Source organism: Orcinus orca, chromosome 5 (assembly GCF_937001465.1).
Source record: "Orcinus orca chromosome 5, mOrcOrc1.1, whole genome shotgun sequence".
NCBI classification, from domain to species: domain Eukaryota; kingdom Metazoa; phylum Chordata; class Mammalia; order Artiodactyla; family Delphinidae; genus Orcinus; species Orcinus orca.
Genome location: NC_064563.1, coordinates 107,509,530 through 107,526,345, shown reverse-complemented (window position 1 = coordinate 107,526,345; position 16,816 = coordinate 107,509,530). Strand labels below are relative to the sequence as shown.

Here is a 16,816-nt window from a genome sequence, read left to right as displayed (position 1 = left end):
ACGAGTGCTAAATAGATGACCAAGTCTATTTATTCTAGGATATGAGATTTTAAATAAAACAACAATCCTGTGAACTTTTTTCTTTAAAGCCATGGAGCTACATAGCAAGAGTTTTTAATCCTTGTTTAAACTTAATTATATGCTTATTTAGAATCTTGATTAGCAAAGATTAATTATTAGGTTACCAGCAATGAATACAGAGATACAACATCACAGAAAGTATTTGAAAGTCTTCTACAACTTCTGAAAAATCATCAATGGAATATTCAAATATGGTATTATTGACTAAAATTACTTTATTCACGTGGTAAGTAACAACCTATCTCAATGAATTGACTATAAATTCCTCTGTAAAGTAAAATTGAAAAGAAATTCCTCAAGCAGAATCAGTATCATCCTAGCTATTGAAAAGTCAATTTTGTGCCAATAATAATTGATAGAGGAAGGAATGATGGATAATATAAATTGAGGGAAGGGTACTTGTTTTGTTTCTGTTTCTCCATGGGGAAGTTCACACCACTGGCTTGGCATATTAGACTGCTCCCAGAGTTTAATATAGGAACATGTATGTAGAATAAAATATTATCAAAAGCACATGCATTCCAGGTTAAATTGACCCGGGATAAATTTGTTATTTGCTCTTAAAGTTCTATGCCGTGAGCACAATGGAAGCAGCACATGAGATGGAGGAAGACCTGGTATCAATCCCATCTACAACCACCAATGAGGTCTGAGACCCACCATGGGGTCTGGTACAAATTCCCTCAACGTAAGACAGCACCCAGCTAGGTAGGGCTGGTCAGGACTAGAGCACAGGTCTGTTACCTCCCAAACTTGAACTGTTCTTTCTTCTACATGAAAGGATAGAGTTGAATAAGGAAGCTGTGCTTATAGTTCAAACTATTGATAAAATAATAGTAAGTTAAAATATGTAAATATTAAGATAAAATAAGTTAAAATATTTATGCTCTAAGGAAATGTTCTGAAACTACTTCAATAAAGAAGCACTCCCTTTAAATTTCTGTTAGTCCGTTAGATGACCTGCAACATTCTACTCATTTATTAATTGCTTGTGATTCTGTGGAATGCTTAACTTATTACCAAGTATAAGTAAACGGAAAGGAGTATCAAAGAGCTTTGTAAATCGGCTTGGACAAAGGAGCAGGTTTAGAAGTATATATAAAATTGAATCCCTAAATATTCAATTAATAAATGCCACAAGAGAAATAGACTCCATGCTGTGCTACTTTTGCAAAAATCAAAAGGATGAGAAAGTTAAAAGAGCATTCTAGAAATGGTATTAGGCTTCCTGAAGGAATATAATTTATAAGGCTGAGCGGCTGCTCCTAGCGCTATGATATTTAGATGTGTAAATGTGTTGGCTTCTGTTCATTTAGCTCTATAATACCTTATGCAGGGTGGAGCTGAAGTATCTTATTTCTGAGGTTTCACTTGCTATAGAGTAAGTCTAGAATTTTGGTAGAATTATATAAATTCTGGCATAAACTATTCAAATGAATCTGCTTCATTGGAAAAGTCCATTTGGGGAAAACAAAACACAGTGACTGCACAAAAAGAAGTATATACTCAGGAGAGTTTCCTATTTGGCACCAAGGAATTATTCAAGTATCCATTGGGTCTTTGGAAATAATTCTGTGATCACCTAAAAGAGCCTGCCAATTATTGCCATATGTGCATGTGGTTTTCACAATCTGGACACTTATCCCCTAGGATTTGGGCTAATAGCTCTAGCCTTTTACTTCTCATTAACTGTCAGAAAAGCTATCAGACAGAGGAGACATTGGTCAGTGCCAACATGATACAGATTTGGACAAGCGGCTGAAAGTTGAAAGGATCATATCACCTTAGTCTGTACTTAAGAAGAAATAAGTCTCAGGAAAACTAAAGAGTTTCAAAGTCAGATATGTTTTGAAACTCAGTAAAAGAGGCTCCTTCAAGAAGTGAGGAGAAGATGTGGAGGCAAGTCGGCCAAATTTGTTAAGTGTTTGCTAGGGCGTATGGCAGCCAGAAAATAAAAATAAAGAATTGGCAGTACTGGGGGTGGAAAGAGTGAATCTATATAAAGAAGCAAAGAGGCTTTGAGCTATAAAGTCAGAGGTAATTGTTTCAATTACCCCTGAGGAGACCCATTCAGCACCTTCCACCAATAAATACAAGGGTTACAGAGAAAGTGAAGGCATTAGTCATGTGTGATGGGATGGACTGGCGTATCAACCAGGAACCAAGGGCAAAACATTGCTCTGGTTTGTCTGTGTTAACTAAAAAGTTGTATAGACATAATATATCTATGGAAATCTCCAGGGTCACAAAGAGATCATTGGAAGTATTGGGAACAGTGAAGGACTAGCCAAACATCTATCAATAATTTACTTTGACAAGAAGGTGCTGTGTTGTGATATATTTTTGTGAATCCTCTGGAAAATTATAAATTTAACAGAGAAGGATATTGCAGTAATATTTCAAGGAGAAATGAATGCCTAATATATTTCCAAAAGTAGAAAATTTAAGAAAAGGAAGATGAGGTTTAATATTGTTAAAGTATAATGACAAATCTATTGATTTTTGTCATAGATTTTAGAAATGTTTGTGTACACTATGTAAATATTTAATTACTTATATGAATATATAGTAATACTAATTTATGATATGTATTTGAAACATTATACTCTCATTTAATTCTTATGAAATCCTGGTAGGTCTCTTTTACTATCCCTATATTATGGACACAGAGAAACTGAGAAATGAAGAGGCTTTGTAACTTGTGCAGCTGCATAGTCTGGAAGTGGCAGAGTTAAGATTCGAAACTGAGAAGTCTGCACATGTGCTCTTAATTACAATATGAACATTAAAATAATATCTTAGCATTAATGTTGCATTTTAAAATGTTGCTCCAGTAGTCATGATATATTTTTGATGATCTGCTCATAATATTTTTTCCTTATCTGCTTTGTGATAAATAATATGTATTAGCAAAAATCAGGCAAATGTTGAGTTCATGAACATAGGTTTTCTGTTTGGGAAGCCAAGTATCTATTCATGAGCAAATCAAAATCAATATTCTGGTTTAATTATTACCATGTTCTAAGTGGAAAAATCACCCAACTTAGTAAAGACACTTTGTTTTTTCTAATATATCTGTAACATGGAAGATTTCTCCAGCAATATTTTATTGTACTCTTTTTACATAAAAAAGCCATATATTGCTTGATTATGTTGGCTCCTCTCAAAACCCATATTCTTGATAACCAACTTCATCTGGTGTCATTAAATGAAAGCCTATAGGACAAAGAAAACTAAATGCAGCATTTTCCTTAACATGAAAATATTGGAATCAGTTTCTTTGCAGTACAAATAATATAAGTACCACACAATTTAGTACAGCAAATGCTTACTTGGCATTTCCAATTGCCTAACACAATGAAATATACTCCCAATTAAACTATTGTGTCCTTACCTATATACATCCATTCATTCCATCCTCAGGAAATAGGGATAGCACCCAAAAACTCAAACAAGAAACTTAGATGTCAGTCCTTATGCTTTCTTCTACCTTACGCTCGGCATCTGCGCTCTTTCCAAGAGCTATCAACGTTACCTACATAATGTCTCTCAAATGAATTCACATCTTTCTATGCCCATAACTATTTTTCTATCTTCTATGCCCATAACTATTTTTCTATCTATGTCATATCATCTCTAATCTGAATTATTTCGGTAGCCTCTTGTCTGCCCCATTCTTGACTCAGTTCGATGCGTTTTCGCCAAAGGAGCAAGAATGAGCTGTTTGAAATGTAAATCTGACTGTGGTGTACCTTAGCATAAAACCTTTCAACGACCTCCCGCACCACTTACTGTGTAAAAACAAGCCCTAATATAACCCTGAAGGCACTGCATGGCCTGATTGGTCTGCGTGCCTCCCCAGACTGATTTGAGACCCATGTATCCTCTCAGTTTCAGCTATACTCTCTTTTTTCTTTCACTTTCATAAACTATTAAAACTCCTTCCTGCCTCTAGGCTTTCACCCTAGAATGCTCTGCCTTCCACTTTTTGCTTCTGTCTTTTACATAACACATACATCCTTTAGTGCTTTGTACATATCACAGAAGATGATAGATTTCACTTTTAAGGTTAGATGGTGTACATATTGTGATCATTATTGTTACTCAATTGGAAATTCACGTACACCTTTTCTCTTCTAGGCTAATATGTTCATTCAGGGAATTAAATTTCTTTAGTAAATAGACCTCATATTTTTTTTTTTATCCTGGAGATAGTTGCTTAAATGTAATTGAAGAATTTCTTTAAAAAAAATGTTTAGGAGAAACTGAAGAGACGCCTAGTCTTCTTTATTTCTAGTTTTAAAATTGATTTATCATTAATCATATATATAAGATTTTATATTATGTATATCTTACATAATTATATATTCTGCATTTAGCACCTAATGGAACACATACATATATATTTTTTAATTGTCTTGTCTTCTTCCTATTTTTGCATTATGGAACTTCATGATTGATTCATTGCATGAGACTGATTCTTTAAAGGGAAATTTGGTCTACTAAGATGTTTAGGATTGGTTAAACCTAGTAATTGGGCATGGGAAATATTATAATGGGACACTGCTATGGAGAGAAGGAGAAAGCTTCTATTATTCTCTCAAAATTTACTGCATTTGTTGGTCACTTTTCACGAGCCAAGCATTCTAGGTGCTCATTATCTTAGCTGTCACACCACAGTAATATAATAAGAGTTGAGTTTTAAAGAGTAAAATGTTTTTTATACATGTGTTTTATAAAAACAGGGTCAAACCTTCAGCATGTAGTTTATATGTAGGTCTAATAACTCTATTGCCTTGCGAGATATATCACTTGTCAACTGAGTTAAGCACAGTTTTGGGAAAAGGATTTCAGGTAGTGGCAATTTTCTCAGTCCTATAAGCGCACACATGGTTAAATGTGAAGGCAATCAAAAATGAGAACTGGACTATGAGTTTGGATTATTTCAGATATTACTGAACATGAAATTAAATTTATGTAGTCACACAGTTTATTCTCCTTTTTTAAGATATAGCTTCCTACTATATTATCATCAAATAAATTGAAAGTACTGTGAACCAAGATTCCTCAGAAGGAAAATTGTATGCATCCCGAGGTTATAAGTTATGTTAAGGCATTTTAAATGTGCTATTTTCTGGTCCTAATTAATAAAAAATTTATTGGTTTTAAAATCAGTTGTTACTTAGTTGTGCTGAATATATAATCAGAGTGACAAGTACAGATTGGGGAGAGTGCTAAGGCCTTTTCTAGGCATCTTTTCTTTTTTAAATTTTTATTTATTTTTTATTGAAGTATAGTTAATTTACATGTTGTGTTAATTTCAAGTGTACAGTAAAGTAGTTCAGTTATACATATATATATGTGTTCTTTTTCAGATTCTTTTCCATTATAGATTATTACAAGATAGTAGGTCCTAACAAGGATTTACTTTTTAACCTATTTTTTATACAGTAGTCTGTATATGTCAATCCCAAACTCCTAATTTAATCTCTCCCCACCACCCCAGCTATCCCCTTTCTATTTCTGTTTTGTCAATAAGTTCATTTGTGTCATTTTATTTTTAGATTCCACATGTAAGTGATATTCATATGATATTTGTCTTTTTCTGTCTGATCTAAGCACCTCTTCTGAAGTGCATCAAATCTCCCCCAGTCTTGGGAAAGTTGCTATTTTGTTTAACTCTTGTTAGTATCCTAAGTATTTACTCTTCAGTAGATACTTTGAAGAACTCCAAATACAATGTAATTTTTTAGTGAAAAACACCTATATGATATATAAAGTTGAATACTGTATTTTCCTAGGCTACTTGAGAATTCTTTATGTCTAACAGACTAATAAATTACACCGTAAAGTGAAATTGCATTAGCCCTTTTTGTTTTTGATTAGAAACTGTTTATGGTATGCTTTTCCCCCACTACAAAATAAAGTTCCTTGTTTCAGCTGGTAACAAAGAGAAAGTAGAAAATCCCATCTATGATAAGCAGGCAGATTCCCCTGCACAGAAATCTAGCTCACAAATACTTTTCTAACAGACCTACAACAGTTAAGCATTTTCTGTTCATTATGAATAGAATTTCCTTCCATCAGAGCCATCCATCTTGCTAGACGTAGGCTTGAGATATTGTTGAAAAAAATTATTATTGGCAAACGGTTACTGCAAGGAAATGAGATAATCTATTTTCCTTGTGCCAGTAAGATCTGTCTAATATTTTTATAGTCATACTATATAAATTTGTTACATTAATTTTAGGGTGATGGATCCATTGTCAGTTCTTTATTAGTTATCACTTTTAAGTTTTACATGATGAGAAGACAATGGAAACAAAAACACATACATATCTGTGTCTAGCAATCCCTCAGACTTGGGTATAATTTCTGGTTACAACATTTAAAATAGTGGGGTAAGCAGCTAATGCACTTAATATCATTAAACTTCAATCATCTCCTCAGGAAAAACAGATAATACCTGTCTCACATGGTTTTTGTAAGTGCAGAGATGAAACAGAAGTGTAGTGCTTGACATGGAGGAGATTTTCAGTAAATGGTATTTATTATATTACAAAGAGGTGAGGTGTTCTCTTCAGGTAGCTAGATCTGGGGAAGGTGATGCAAGCAGGTAATGCAATCTGCCTGGCTTTTCAAAGGCTGCTGGGATAAGATATGACTCAATGCCCAATTTCCTTCCCAATCCCTCACCTATCTAGCCTCCTGTACAAGATCTAAACCCCTAACTTTGCAGAATATAAGAAGACAAACAGTTATCTTGAATGAATTTCCGAAGTCAGTTAACAAAATCTTAAACAGTTACTCCAGAGAGTGGGTGGAATGTAATGATCTCTGCCCTGAAGTAACACTTGCAGAATGCACACAGTGGTCTAAATGAGAGAAACACACACACCTGCTGCAGACAAGACACACACACTACATGTGGCTATTTTAGCATACACAAAGACACACCCATTCTTCTTTCCCTCCCACTCCCTCCTCTCTCTGTCCTTCCATCCTCTCTCTCTCTCTCTCTCTCTCTCTCTCCCTCCCCTCCCACTACTTCAAGGATAGCAACACTGAGCACAGCTTACCAAATCTGAAGTTATCTGAGATGACCAGAGTGAATGAAAGCAGCAGACATATTCCTGCTGTTGTTTTTACTCCTTATGTTCCAAACTCTTGTGTCCCAGTTATTTATTGAGTGGTATATATTTGCCAACTGTAAGCAATGCATTTTAATATTGCCTCTATATTTTCTCCCATTCTTTCTGCCCTTTAATTCTCTCCTCCTCTCAGATGGATTTAACCTTTTTAGTCTTTTTGTTGCAATGCATCTGTCTTCCAAGTTGAATGTAATGTTCTAGGATAATAGTCATAACTATGAAAAAAATGTTCATCTCTATATTTAGAAATTAACCATTTTAAGGTATTCAAGCCTGTTGCATTTTATTTTCATAACACCATTAAAGACTACTCTCTATTTCTGTGGCAACTGCCCTTCTTGTGCAAATAGAAAAATATTTTTTTCTTGAATAAGATGGAATTAATTTTAGGTGAAATTCAAATTTATAAACATACTGTTCTACACAATTATGAATGTTTGTGTCTTCCTTAATAGTTTCAAAATAAATGATTGGTTTAAGGTATTTTGAAACACTCATTCAGCTAATGATTGTGCTGATCCAATGGGCATCTAATTTAATAGTTTTTTATTTTCCTTGTGAAATCCATTCTTACATATTTAAGGAAGTGAATTTCAGAATGCTTTGAATATTAATCCCCTTTCTATTTTGGAGCAAGTATTTCCCAAAAGAATAAAAATAAATTAAAAGAGATCCTAGAATTATATTAGCTCATTTTTTTTTCTATATTACCTTATACATTGTTGTTAGCCATGAAGTAAGTCAAAGTAAATATTGAATACTTTTAAATTGCAGACTTCTCCTAGTTGGTAATATTTTGTGATCATAAAGTGAATGCTCAGTGTATAAAAGACACATTAGAGGTTTATTTTAAATCCATTTGCTTTCTAACCAGAATATTATCAAATAGTCATTTTCATAAATTTAACAATAAAAATGGAATGGAAAGGTGACAGGATTATAAGAATTGTTAAGGTATACATTTGAAAGTTGCAGAGGTATTTCCTCAGAATAGAAAATGACATTATTTAAAAATAAACTTGCCTAAAATATAAAGCTGATTTAAATACAATAATGTCATCATTCCACCAAATTCTAGATGGCTCTCTCTTTTTTTTAGAGAGTAGATCATTAACAGTGTAGCTATGAGAGCAAATATTTTTGCAATGTGTCTTGCAGTGTTTACAGAATTCTTTTCCTCTGAGTTTTCCACCTTTTATAGGTTTTCATTTAAATCCTGGATTTTTAAAATTGTGCTATTTTCTATGTAAATTTTCCCAAGTGGAGATAGAATTACTTGAGATCAAAAGTGTGAAATTCACATTAGTGGGGCTATCAGCATTTGCAGTCAACCATAATTTTCCCCTATGTTGCTTTTTTAAAGAAGAGAGAGAAGAAAAATGAAACTCCTTGACCAGTATAATAGAAGCAAGAGCTAATCAAAACTGTGGTGTGTGTGAGTGTGTGTGTGTGTGTGTGTGTGTGTGTGTAGGAAAAGAGAGTGAGAGAGAGTAATATAGATGTGTAGATTTAGGCCCCACATATAGTACACATTTAGTTTTGCACTTTACGTGATATACACCTAAAGGTCAAATTACACACACACACACACACACACACACACACACGTTCATTATAGTGTTTTGATTCTTTTGTGTGTGTATGTGCAATCTTTATAATTCTAAGACTTTAATATTTTTAAGTGTTTCATTAGATAAGTGATATGTTAATAAGCAAAAAATATAAACAATAAAAGGATTGCGTACACATTGTTTTATTCTGCTTTTTTACCATAAAATATTATGAGCATCTTTCTGAGTGAGACATAATGTGTCTCATAAATGTATGAGAATAGCATAATTTATATATGGAATTGTATGGACATAGCATAGGTTAACCACCTTTCTAATTTGAGGCATTATATTCTTTCTAATTTGCCAATATTATAAATAGCATTGTTCATATATCTTTGTGAATATAAACATACAGAGGACCTGGTTGTTCTTTATGCATTCATGTACAACAGATCCTTGGAAATAGCATCTGAAGTTTTCATGACTTGTATCTCAAACTCTAATCTGGGTGACTATGAATCTATGATGGCAATTCTATTCTCCTAAAATTGACTTATAAAGGTGAGTATTGGACTGCTGACATCTCCAAGCTCTAGCTATATTTCCATTGTAGTCTGGAAAATGCTAATCCATAGTAGGGCTTATTTTGACATGGAAGTGATTTACCTCCTCCAAAATCCCTTCCAAGGAATGGTTTTCTTAGACATTCCAATGCTATTCTGCTCTAAAGAAAACTTCTGGCACTATTCTCAAAAGCTTTTCCAGGCTGTCTCTCAATATATTCTGAGTATAGGTTTGGGTCCTATGCATTTTATGTTCACCACAATAATATCCCATAAAAATGATTCTCTCTTTCATTATCGGTCTCTCTCTCTCTCCCTCCCTCCCTCCCTCCCCCACCTCCCCTCCTCCCTCCCGGTTTTAGTATTTACCTGCTCATAACATACATGTTTCTATGAATTTGTAAATTTTATTAATTGGTCTCATTCTCTGGGCATTGATAATTAAGAATAGAAAAACTCAACTACTCCTACTCCTAAAGCACACCGTTCTTCCTTGAAAGTAGAAGACAACTGAAAAGCTGGCAAAACACAGCATCCTTAGGAGCAGGGTCTCTTTTAACATTCTCTTGGTGGTGAACATGCATTGAACATATTTCAGTGTTACTGGCACCTGTCTTGCTAAATCTGATGGAACAACAACAAATGCAATAAAGTCTTGTTACTAAGCTATCTTTGAGCCACACTAGATTGTGATTGATTCTGTTGTGTGTAATAGTATGGTGGCATTTTGCCTTAGGCCTTTTTTATTGAACAGTGAAGGAACAGAAGAAGGAAACACTTGATCACTTTGTAAATGCTGCACATTGCAGGCAGGGTTTAATGACTGAACGTAGCCACTACCAGTGTATTGAAATGCCTCTGCCTTGCCTCAAAGCATTGTACCTCTATTCAAATGGCAAAGAATAGAGTTCCTGTAAGATTGTGGAGTACAGCTCATTTTGGGAAAAAACAGTTGCTTTGACCTTGTACTGGCAAATAGACCCTTTCAGGCCTGGAATTGCAAGGCCAGGAAATCATCTGTTTAGTCAGTGCTGGTTCTGGTCATTAGTTTGTGTTTATGGCTGGGAATTGATAATATAGCCCTGTGTGTATAGAGCTCAGGTCTGAATACTAAAAAGACCCTATTTACCAACAGCTTTATTTTTTAATTTAAAGTTAATTCAAATTGAAATGAGCCTTTTAACCCTTAATTAGTACCATGTTTTCTCTTAAAAGTCAACCACATTAGTCAACTGGAGACAAAATTCACTTTGCAATTGAAAAGCTGTCTACTTTCTTTCAACAGTAGCCACCATGGTTTACTAAGTGCATTTGTTTTCCTTTCACTATGGTAACTTTACCCATTCTCTGTATCAGCATAACTCAAGCCCATCAATTACATCTTAGAGGAAAAGTGTGCTATGTGCTTTGGGAATGAGGCCAAGATTCTATCTGGAAGCTTTTTTATAATTATTATTCATTGTATAGCTAGTGCTCATAATACTCCCTATTTCATAGTTTTTTTCTTTATATTTTTCCAAAGCTGGTAGTTTGTTATTTTATCCCACTACTGACCCATAGTATTTAGTTCCTGTTTTATTCTTACCTCTTTATAAATATGGAATCAGCAGATTCCCAGAATATTTCTAATTCATTTATTACAAATTGGTATTATTTTGGCTTCCTTCTCTTATTTTATTCATATTTTTAGTGTTCTCAATAGAAAATTAACATTTGGCAAGAGCTTCTTCATTTTTGTTCTACTGTGGCCCATCCTGGGGCTTTTTCAATAAGTTTTGGGGTTCGCTTAGTAAATGAACATGCATACTCTCACTAACTGGGCACTTAAAATAGAGGAACTAAAAGGTAGATTAACAAGAAAAAGACAAATAAAACCTCACTTCAGACTAACAGAAGGAAAATGTTTTGTCTTTTAAATTGTATTTTCAGTATCGTGCTAGTTTTCCTTACTGTTAAAAGAGCAAAAGAAAATCACACTTTCCTACATTTTAAAAAATTTAAAATAATAATTAATATCAATATTTTAGTTTTTATTTATTCCTATAAGATTTCCCAGCTTTTAAACATTCTACTCTATCTAAAATATACATAAAAGGAAGAATATAATGAAACATAGTTCTATTATGCTACTGGGTAAGATGAAAATATAATAATAGGGAATTATTTGCTTGGCAGTGAATTTATCATTCAATCCATCCAATCATGAAATCCACATACCCTTTGAATATATACTGCTCTGATATAGAAAAACACTGAGAAGGGCAAAAACCTGTCATTTCTTGATTCAAGTATATTTCTTTTAAATCAGAAGAGAGCCTCTTTTCTTTGTCTTGTTGCCCTATGTGATTTTGTAATTTCAATGGCTTATTTTAATCCTTAAATCACGGATGAAAGTGAAGATGCTTTTCCTAATTTTTTCTACTTAGAAAGTTCTAGGAATCTTACAAATTTTGGTATATGAAACATTAACCTTTTAAAGTGACTAGCCTGAAGAGTATTAAGAGACAAGATAGTCGATAACCATCATTTGATAAATGAAGAAATTGAAATCCAGAGAGGACAATTGGTTACAAGTTAATTATTCATTTAAAAAATGTATTTCATCAACTGCTAGGTGCTGGGCAATGTGCTGGACACAGAGCATGCAAAATGAATAAGAAAAATCTCGTATCTCTATATTGCTCAGGATCTAACCTGGGAACAGATAATAATAACTAAAAATGAATCTTCAGACTTATTTTAGAAGAGGAAGTCACTATCCCAACTACCTCATAAAAACTGGAAGACACCTGGTCAGTGACTTTGAGATAATACCTATTTAGTAGAAAAAACTAGATCAAAACCTACGTTTCCTCTTTCCCAGTCTAGTGGTCTTCCTGTAAGATGCTGAAAACCTTGAAGAGTTGGGATATAGAGAAGTGAAATTAGGGAATTTCTTGGTGAAGATTACTTAAAACTGTTGTGTTGCAAAGTGTCTTAGCACTTACATTCTCAAGTGAGAAGATCCATTTCTAAAATAACGGCACCATATGGAATTAATTGGTCTCCTGTTTAAAGCTAGGATTGTGAATTTTATCACTGTGACTGGACACAATAAAATGTCTAGGTCATCTTAGGAGATCAGTACATGTTTGGTTTTTGAAAGTGAATAAATGAAATCCAAACATTACATGAACAAGTCTGATTCCTAGTAAATCCATGATGATATCCAGTAGGATTTGAGGAGGTGCTACATCCCATTTTTAATGGTTAATTTAGTTTCGTGTATCATTCCTACTTTGCTTATTCAAAGCCCAGAGTTCCTGCCACAATTAACTAGTTCAAAAATCTCCATTACAGCAAGGGGATAAAACGTCTCTGGGACCCAAAAAGGGGCAGCAGTTTGCCTCCGCTTAAAAGATCTTACACTGTTTAATCACTCTTTGGTTTTACTACCCTGAGGTAGAAATCGATGAATAATTCTACCAGTGTTTGACTGACAAGAACATGTACTACTGGGTTATGGGAGGAAAGATGTAAATCAGAATTCTGTCATTTTGGCAGCAGGCTTTGAGTATGTGCATTTCCACCTTAGTTAAGTATTGCTTTCTAGCTGGCCAACACAGGGAAAGCCTTAAGTATATAGCAGAAATTTGTTTGTTTGTTGTTTTTAAACTTAAAGCTGGATAAAGCTGAATTAGTATTAATTTGTTTACCTTTCTTGCATGTTCTCTGTTCTTTGATATTCTGTAATAAGTTGACAAAGACTTCCTTTAAGTAAGAAAACACATTAACATATCTACTTTCTACTTATTACCTGGGTTTTACTTTTCGTATGCTGAACATTCTCATTCTCTAACGTAATGCATAAGGAGAGAAATGTGCACATTGTTATATTAGCAGTTTTATATTCAAGGAAGGGAAGGAGATACTTTTAAATTACAATCATTGCTTCTGCTACCATAAGCAAAGATAATAAAACACAAGTACTAATGCCCCGTAGAGGTAGAGTTTCAAATTTTTCCATGAGGATTTTTTTAAGAATGAAGAAGGTATAACAAAAGGATAGGTATTTCAGTACAAGATGATTTACTGCAAGGGAGGGAGATTATTTATTGGTGGGAAGAAGTTTGAAGTAAATATATAAAGAATTTCCCCTTATACATTTAAAGATAATGTTTCTTACTAGTATCATAATTTTATTAGTGAATACAAACTTTTCAGTCATATTCTCAAATTTGTTGAACAATATGAGTCAAGGATTTAGAGATTCTGTTTGTATCAAGAAAAAGAAAATTTACTTGTATGGCTCCCACATATAGTGGGGTCACCCTATTCTTAAAGTTGACAGACAACCTCTGCCCTTCCAACAAAAGTTCAATTGCTCATCTGCCCATAACAATGTTACACCTCAAATAGATAGAAAATCCTGGAGAATACAAGAGAACATCAGCCTTTCTGAAATGGTGTCTTAACTAGGAATAGATGAAAAAAGACTTGCATGTGTTTAATTAAATGTGTTGCATTAAATTTTTTAGATGACTATTCTTCAATGTCATACCAACAGCTTAGAATTGGTAGGAAAATGATTTGCTTTTAATGAGTGATTTACATAAAATTAAAAGCAGAAATTTTCTTGCTTATTCGGACTATGAATTTCTTTGTTATCTTGGGCATTCTGTTTGTGCTTCAATTGTTCATTTAAGAAAATTAATATCTACCTTGATTATTTCAATAGAACTGTTGTGAGATTTAATTGAGATGGTATATATATATATATTTTTATTGTTGTTGTTGCGGAACGCGGGCCTCTCACTGTTTTGGCCTCTACCGTTGCGGAGCACAGGTTCCGGACGCGCAGGCTCAGCGACCATGGCTCACGGGCCTAGCCGCTCCGCGGCATGTGGGATCTTCCCGGACCGGGGCACGAACCCGTGTCCCCTGCATCGGCAGGCGGACTCTCAACCACTGCGCCACCAGGGAAGCGCGAGATGGTGTTTTTGAAAGTCCTTTATAAAGAGTAAAAGTGTCGACCAAATTTAGGATATTACCATAGAAACTAGCATTGTACTCAGGATAGAGTTAGCATTCAATGAATATCTGTTAATTGATGATTAAATCCTATCAGCTAGCTACCAGGTGCCAGAAGATGCAGAGTAGAGTCTGTCCCTAACTGTGTGTCACCTAACATCCTGGATTTTCAGACGTAAAACACACAAACTGACCACTGGGTTTTCTTAGGATCTTTTTAGCTCCATTAAGCTATTCTATATAATTAATACATCTCAACTGAATTCTCTTTGTCTTTTTTATCATTTAGAAATGCTTTCTGCTGCAAGTAAAAGAAAACTTGACTACAGTGACTTAAACAAACAAGGTGTTACTTTTCTGACATTATAAGAAATCCTGGGCTTCCCTGGTGGTGCAGTGGTTGAGAGTCCGCCTGCCGATGCAGGGGACACGGGTTCGTGCCCTGGTCCGGGAAGATCCCACATGCCGCGGAGCGGCTAGGCCCGTGAGCCATGGTCGCTGAGCCTGCGCCTCCGCAACGGTAGAGGCCACAACAGTGAGAGGCCCGCGTACCGCAAAAAAAAAAAAAAAAAAAAAAATGTTAAGAAATCCTGAGATTTGTGCTTGCTGGGTCAACAAGAGCAGGGTACACATCTCTCTGATTTTCTTGGCCTTTAACTTAGTGTCTCCTGTAAGTCATTACGCCCATAATCAATGCAAGGTATCCCAAAGACTTTCATCAGAGTTCTGTTTGTATCTCTTTAGCCATCTCTTTGGCCATAACTTTGGCCATCCACCCCTATTTGCAATGATCTGACTTAGGGAGTACTTGGCAGAATGCAGTTCTGAACAAAATCAGGATTCTATTAGCAAACAGGAAGCAGGACTGAGATACTGAGTATGTAACCAACAGCACCCACCACATTCCTCTAGTTAACAGTTTGTCTTTTCATGTTGATCTATTTGTGTATTTAATTATGCTTCTTACAGGCCAACTCGTACTGTCTTAATCTTTCTCAAATGGGAGTCCTTCTGTGTATTTCTTCCAACAGATCAGTCAGAATGGAGTGCTTGCTCCATGTGGCCTGTGTTAAATTTCTGTTGCCTGCTTTCAAATTTCAAGGGCCTTTTTGGGATGGACAGAATTAGGGACATTTGTATCTTTAAGACTAATGAGGAGACTGAACAAAAGTAAATGATTGACAGATATTTATTCAACTGCATGTATATGTGCCTACCTGTCTTTTACTCTTCTCATCTCTAAGGTTATTATTTACTCATAATTAAAGTCTGGTTACTAGTTCAAGTCACATTCTTAACTTATAGGCTTAATAACTATAACTACTTTCAATACTATCAGAAATTCTGTGCTGTGGTGCTGTAGCTAACTGATTGTGTGACTATCTTGTCTTTAAGTATCACATAGTATAGCTGTTTATAGTATTAACAAAAAGTGATTGAGTGTTTAGTGAATACCTTTATACCTAATGTTGTAAAAACTATAAAAGCCTGAAATAAAAACACAGAGATAAATTTACAAGCAAACAAAATAACAAAGTACATTGGAACACTGCAACTTAATCTTTTAAAGACTCAGCAATGCCCTCTTGCAAATTTAAAGGCACTCAATAATGAGCTAAATTGAAACCAGAAGTTAAGTGCATAGTTTGTTTATACTTTATACCGTTTCCCCCTGAGGCAATATGACATGAGATATGAGTGGACCTTTCTAACCAGTGCTTAACGACAATGTTCAGAAGTTTATAATCCTAATCCAAGTTTGGTTAGGGCAATAGAATTTATTTGACTGGCTCTCAGTATGGTACCAAAAGTTGTTCAATTTAATGTAATATGGTCATTGAGCAGCCATTCTTAGTAGGAACTTGAAAACAGCAAGACTCGATGAATGATTACTATCATTTTAAGTTATTCTAATTGTTGGTTTTGTCAATGTATTTTCTTTGGGAGTGTTATCTCCCAAGAAATGTTCAGTAGGGAGATACACTATTATAGATACAGTGTGTTATCTTTTAAAATACATTTAGTGATTATAAAAGTTAAGATTTATTCACACAGGTTTTATTTGAATGCAAATAACCTGTTATTCACAATATGAAGTTGATATAAAAAAATTTTGGAATTCAGTGATAAACATAGTCTGTAGGGTCTAGTCTCTAAGTGGTTTAGGCCATCAAATCTCAATGTAGCTTTGAAGTTGAGTTTTAGAGACTTAAGAAAGTATTGGCTTCCAAAGAAACTTAAAAATTTAAGATCCTGAATTCCTTCCTCAAAGGAATGTCAAGGGACTTTTGTTAGGGTTTTCACTATGATTTCAGTTCTCACGGTAATTATGAAAATGGACCAAATAAAACAGTACAGCATTTTAAATTTTATATCAGATTAGATGAAAATACTATACTGGAGACGTTTCTGTAAAAGCTGTAAATAGATAGTGAATATTAAATGGGTAGCTGAAATA

At 34.4% G+C, this 16,816-nt stretch overlaps 1 protein-coding gene across 1 annotated transcript in view; it reads left to right on the top strand.

Moving 5' to 3' along the window:
- The window catches only part of EPHA3 (EPH receptor A3), a 367,753-nt gene that overhangs the window by 221,631 nt on the left and 129,306 nt on the right, over positions 1-16,816 (top strand). The gene's annotated exons all lie outside the window — the stretch shown is intronic.